This window comes from Apis dorsata, unplaced genomic scaffold (assembly GCF_000469605.1).
Source record: "Apis dorsata unplaced genomic scaffold, Apis dorsata 1.3 scaffold_223, whole genome shotgun sequence".
Lineage (NCBI taxonomy): Eukaryota > Metazoa > Arthropoda > Insecta > Hymenoptera > Apidae > Apis > Apis dorsata.
Window position 1 is genome coordinate 268277 of NW_006263505.1, and position 6239 is coordinate 274515.

Genomic DNA, 6239 nt, shown 5'->3' on the forward strand with positions numbered 1-6239 from the left:
AATAGAACTTTGTCCTTAGCATCATCGATGATGCCTCTCTGATTCGATTTTATTTATATTGTTTATAAAAATATCGTGCCATCTTCGACGATCTTCATTTTCCAATTCGAATTTACAACTAATTCCCTCGAATCGTTCATTTCTTCACAGTGCGAAATAATTTTTTTTTTGTTTTAAATCTATTGATTTTTCAAGAGAAAAAAAATTCTCTCCTTTTCTTTTTAAGAAGAATCTTTCTATCAAAGAAAATCTTTCTACCCAAGAAAATCTTTCTATTTCTTCCTTCCTTCCTTCAGAATCCTTCAAAATCTTCAATTTTGATTATTTCAGAAAGATATTTAAGAAAGATTTTTTCATTTTCTTCCTTCTAATATTCAATCTTGCCTTCCTTCCTTCAGAATTCTTCAGAATCTTCAATTTTGATTTTAGAAAGATATTCAAGAAAGATTTTTTCACTTTCTTCCTTCTAATATTCAATTTTGCTTTCCTTCCTTGAGAATCTTCAATTTTGATTATTTCAGAAAGATATTCAAGAAAGATTTTTTCACTTTTCTCCTCCTAATATTCAATCTTGCCTTCCTTCCTTCAGAATCTTCAATTTTGATTATTTCAGAAAGATATTTAAGAAAGATTTTTTCACTTTCCTCCTCCTAATATTCAATTTTGCCTTTCTTCCTTCAGAATTCTTCAAAATCTTCAATTTTTATTATTTCAGAAAAATATTCAAGAAAGATTTTTTCACTTTCTTCCTCCTAATATTCAATCTTGCTTTTCTTCCTTGAGAATCTTTAATTTTGATTACTTCAGAAAGATATTCAAGAAAGATTTTTTCCTCCTCCTAATATTCAATCTTGCCTTCCTTCCTTCCTTCAGAATTCTTCAGAATCTTCAATTTTGATTATTTCAGAAAGATATTCAAGAAACAGGACATCGTACTCAACTCTTACATTAAACATTACATTTCGATTTCCTTACCCCTCCCTTTGTACCAAATTCGAATAGAGCTCGAATGATCAAAGGATTGGCAGCTAACGACTACGAAAGAGCGCGTTATCTCCTCTGGAAATGGAATTTCTGTCGCGATCGGCGTGTTTCTTTTGCGCCTCTCGACTTAGACGATTTCGAGAGACCGGTTTCCGTCCTCAGGTATTCGTGAACCTGGCGGCGTCGTTTTCCCCCCTCTCTCTCTCTCTCTCTTTCTCTCGGGTGCTTTGGACAAAGATGAACGTCGTAAATAAAATAGGGGAGACAGAGGAAATACGATTACGCATGCGTGTTCCATATGAAAGAATCATAATTTATATCGAACCGGTCGTAGGTGGCGCGTCTCATTAAGGAGGAGGGAATGATCGTGGATGAATGAACGGCCGTCATGTGGGTGGCTGTGATTGCAGGCCGACAATGTCCGGGACACGAAAGTGAAATGTTCCACTTGCCGCTCCATGATTACAAATTTCTTTTTGATCTGAAAAATTTAGAATTTAAATTAGGGAAATTAGAATTTGTAGAAATGTAATGGGAAATGTGTATGTGTGTGTTTTTTTATTATTATTATCAAATTTGGAAAAAATAAATGGTGATAATGGAACGGGGATATGAATATTGATAAAATATTTTGTTATATATATTCATCTACTCAAACTTTTTGATATATATATATAGATATAGATAAAATGGTTTTGCAATAATTCTATTTGTGTTTTTGCTCTTTTTTTGTATGTTACATGCAATAAAAAGAAATGTTTAATTTAAGAAATTTTAAAAAAATTTATATGATGTATATTGAAGTATTAAAATATGTTTATGGTTTCTTATTAAATTTATGAAAAATTTATCATTTATATTTCTATTCAGATCAATACTATATACATGAAAGGAATACTTGTAAATTAAGAAAAATTCTAAATTAAGAAAAATCAAATATTAAAAACAATTTTCATACATAATTTGAATAAAAATACTTGTACCTTTGCAATATAAAGAATTTATTCGTTAAGCATCTTAATCTCATTTCATGCAATCAAACATTGGAGAAATGACGCAAATGAAATAAAAATGTAATAATTTTATTAATTATAACATTATATAACGTTTAAGTATTGGCAAAAACTTATGTGCAAATTCTACGTAATGCATTTTTACAAATAATAATAATAATCTAATTTTATGTTTTAATTGTTATAACAAAAGATTATATTAACATTTGCCAGATAAACTCTGATTTATAATTGCTTATCTTTTTCCTAAATACTTTATACCTATGAAGAAAATTTTCAAAACTAATTTGAATTAATTAAAACTGCTTAAACTAGTTTAGGAACAATTAGAAATTAGTTTGAGTAGATGATTTATAGAACAAATTTTTATACTTAATCAGATGATTGATTATAACCAAAATTTCTATGATCAATGACTAAGATGAAAGAATGAAAATGAAAATTGTCGATAAAAATAGAGACTTTAACTTTTGTTGATAGTATAAATAAAGCTTTGTATTGTGAAAAATTGTGAAAAATTTGTTTGATTATTGAAATATTTGCGAATAATTGGAAACATATAATCATAACTAATTGTGAATTAATTGATTCAGTATGAGATACTATCATTTATAAAATTAGAATTATTCTATTCAAAATTTAGAAAATTTTCATTATGTGTATGCTATGAAATACGAGACTTAATAAAAAAAAAGTAAAAATAATTAACAATGTTTAAATAGATTTGTTATAGAATTGTAATTATTATAATTGGATTTGTTATTCACAGATCTTGTTATAAAAAAAGTAAAACCTGCTTCTCAAGATTTATTATATGAATATTTAATCATGTTGCCGGCCTTCGATTTTATTGTGCCATCAATTTAGAATTTTACACGACTGTTTTTGTATTTTTTTTTTTTTTTTTTTTGAACCAAATAAGTTGAAGTAATCATTCAAAACGATCCCTGTTTCAACAGGGAAAAAAAAAAAAAAAAAAAGAAAAAAAAAATAATGGAAATAGAAAGAAAAGAGTGTAATAAGCCTGCAAGAAATTGTTCAAGGTAAACGTCAATTGGTAAGCACGACCGATTCCCCTCCTTCTTTTACCCTTTTCCACGGCTATGACAACTTCCTTCATCAAACCTCCTTCTGGAACATCGTAGATGATGTGAAAGTGAGGGGGCCAGTGGTGCTCAAATACCTAAAAAAAAAAAAAAAAAAGGAAAAAAAAAAAAAACTTCGTCCCCCGGAGAAAAAATCCAAATTTTAAAAGAAAAAAAAAATAATGGAAATAGAAAGAAAAACGTGTAATAAGCCTGCAAGAAATTGTTCAAGGTAAACGTCAATTGGCACGTACGACCGATTCCCCTCCTTCTTTTACCCTTTTCCGCCGCTATGACAGCTCCCTTCATCAAACCTCCTTCTGGAACATCGTAGATGATGTGACAGTGAGGGGGCCAGTGGTGCTCAAATACCTAAAAAAAAAAAAAAAAATACTTCGATCTCAGGATGAAAATATCCAATTTTGAAAGTAGAAAAAAATTTCTACTACTTAAAATGAATATTCATGAATGAATATTAAATATCGTAAATAAATAATAAAAATTATTTAGTTAAGTTATCAATAATAATAAAAATTAGATAATTAAGTTAAATTAAAAAAAAAAAAACACGATCAAAAAAGGATTTGATATTCTTAAAATTTTTTAAAATTACTTTGTAATATCTAAATATATTTTTATGACTTCCAAACATCGATCTAATAATAAACAAATTAATATCTATTAATCTAAGATGATCACGAACAAGGAATAATAATAATAATAAAAAAAAATGAAACAAGAAAAAAGATTCTTAATTAAATCGGCTATTTACTTTTGGATGCGAATTTATCGCATATTAAATCACACGAAACGCGGCATGTTTTGTTAATATTTCACGGTAAATATATCGTCACCTGCTTCTTGATTCGTTCGGTTGAAGCCCGCTGACACCTGGTGTTCCTCGAGTTTGGTGAACACTTTGGTGGGGTCTGGGGAGTTCGAGACGCGTGAAACCCAGAGAGACTTCAGTTGTCACTGCGACACCAGCGGAATAACATTGTGTTGTGCAACATTCCAGTAATTAGATTTAAAAATTCTTCAATTATTCATTTGCCTTAACTGATCTTGATTCTTAAGTTTCTGAAAGAAAAAAAAAAACATATTATTTTGAGCAATTTTTTCGTTATTACTATTACAGTATTCAACAAGTGTTTTCCCTATCCACGTGCTTTCGTGCGATTATTTAAATAGATTTTGATTTAATAAAATAACTCGTCACAAATTGTTTCTTTTCTAAAGAAGAAATAATTTAATTAAAATTTTCTTTTATCTTCCATTTCTTTACTTAAAAGTTTATTTTTAATTTAATCTAATTCTTTTTTTCTGTATGATATTTGATCAATAGTGAAGAGTAAAGGTGAAAAAAAATTAGCCAGTGTTTTCTAAAATTATATAACGAAGTGTAAATTCCAATTGAAATTGTACGAACCGTTTGATAAATCTCTCGAGGATCGATGATCTTTGGAAAAATCAATCAATGGCGGATATAATTCTTCAATAGTATTAGGTATTTATACTTACGATGTTTCATCTTTTGTCTGACAATGTTCGTTAATTCTCGAAATTGGGTAAATTGAAATCGATCGCCCAATTGTGGACAATTTATTGGAAAGTGGAAAAATAGCGCGAATTCATATAATTAAGTCAACAGTTGTACAAGTATCATAAATGAGAAAAAACATTTGTTTTGTCTGATAAACGCGACATAGCGAGCGTTTATTAAAAATACAAGTTTCCATTTCGAAATATAACCTTCTGATAGAAAATTCATTTAACTTATTAAAGAGCATATAAATGTTATTAATTAAAATTAAATAGAACAGTGCATTAGAATAATAGATTATTTTACAAACTTAAGTTAATAATTTGCTAATTAAGGAGAAAAATATTTCTACGATTTAAAACTAATAAAATGGAATATTTGAGCTTGTTAAAGTTTATATCAAATTGTAAAATATTGATAGAGGATAACGATAAAAGAAACAATTAAAAAATTCTTAGAATTCTCTTTTATAAATCTTTTTATAAATATAATAAATTAATATAATTAATAATTAAACATAATTGGCTGAAAATAAATTGCAGATAAAATGTTACGTCAACAATCATATTTTTTTCTTTTCTAAAAAAAAAAAATGACATTTTTCTTGAAATTTAATTATCCTTATTTTTAAAAATAAACTCATTTTAAATAAATAATAATAAGAAATAATGTTAAAAAACATTCCATTAGAAGTAATAATAAATGAATAACAAATGATAATAAAGATTTAAATTTCCATTTAGAACGATACAAATGGGCGATCCGTGGCCAAGATACGAAATATTACGCTTTTCATTACGCGCATCGTGCGCATTCAAAGACGGTGGCATCCTTCCGGTGATATTGCCTCTTTTAAAGTTCATTTCATATGAAAGAAGGCGAACAATAGCGGTGCAAAACGTCGCGATATCGCACTTTCAGGCCTTGATAACAGTCGCACGTTCATGAACCCTGGGAACGTTCGCTTTGTAACTGGAGAATTTAATTAGAAGAACAACATTAAGTTCGCACGTGCTCAACATTTCTCGCGTAAACGTAGCGAATTAACCGCCACGAAGTGTCTGGAATGCGTTAAATTATTTGCCAACGTTTCGAATTATTTCCTCGTAACGTTTATATCCGTGTCGTTTTTTTAACCCAATCGATTTTGCGATCGATAACGATAATGGCTACGATTAAGATATTATGATAGTTTTAGCTCGATTATTGGGTTATTGCTTTTGACCCATATCAATAAAAAGAATAGCAGAGTTTTTAATCTCATTGATTTAAAAGTATACTTTACGTAAGTGAAGTCGCTAAGATCTGATATAAAACGAGCATACTTGTGCAGATTTACGTTTTTAATGACGTAATGCACACGTTTGTGTCGCGAAAATGCCGAATTGTGAATCTGAGCAACGATACTCTGGCTCGCTGTATATCTAACTCAACATCGTTTTTCTTTATTTCATTATTTGTCGAGCTGTAACTGGTTCTATTTATTGTTAATTGGGCATGGAATAATGTAAATTTGTATATTATTATGCACACGAGAAATTTTTTTCTTTGAGCTATCTATACATCTATGATATATATATATATTTCAATTATATGGTCTGTCTTTTTTTTTTT

General features: G+C 28.7%; 1 protein-coding gene across 2 annotated transcripts in view; it reads left to right on the plus strand.

Moving 5' to 3' along the window:
* The first annotated feature begins 3992 nt into the window (after positions 1 to 3992).
* The window catches only part of LOC116185614, a 14568-nt gene continuing 12321 nt past the window's right edge, over positions 3993 to 6239 (plus strand). Inside the window, exons 1-2 of one of the 2 annotated variants that reach the window (XM_031510384.1) lie at positions 3993 to 4099; positions 4428 to 4589. The gene's annotated coding sequence lies outside the window, so the exon portion shown is untranslated. Of the gene's footprint in view, positions 4100 to 4427; positions 4590 to 6239 lie in introns of those variants that run through there. The other variant, XM_031510385.1, reaches the window with a different exon arrangement.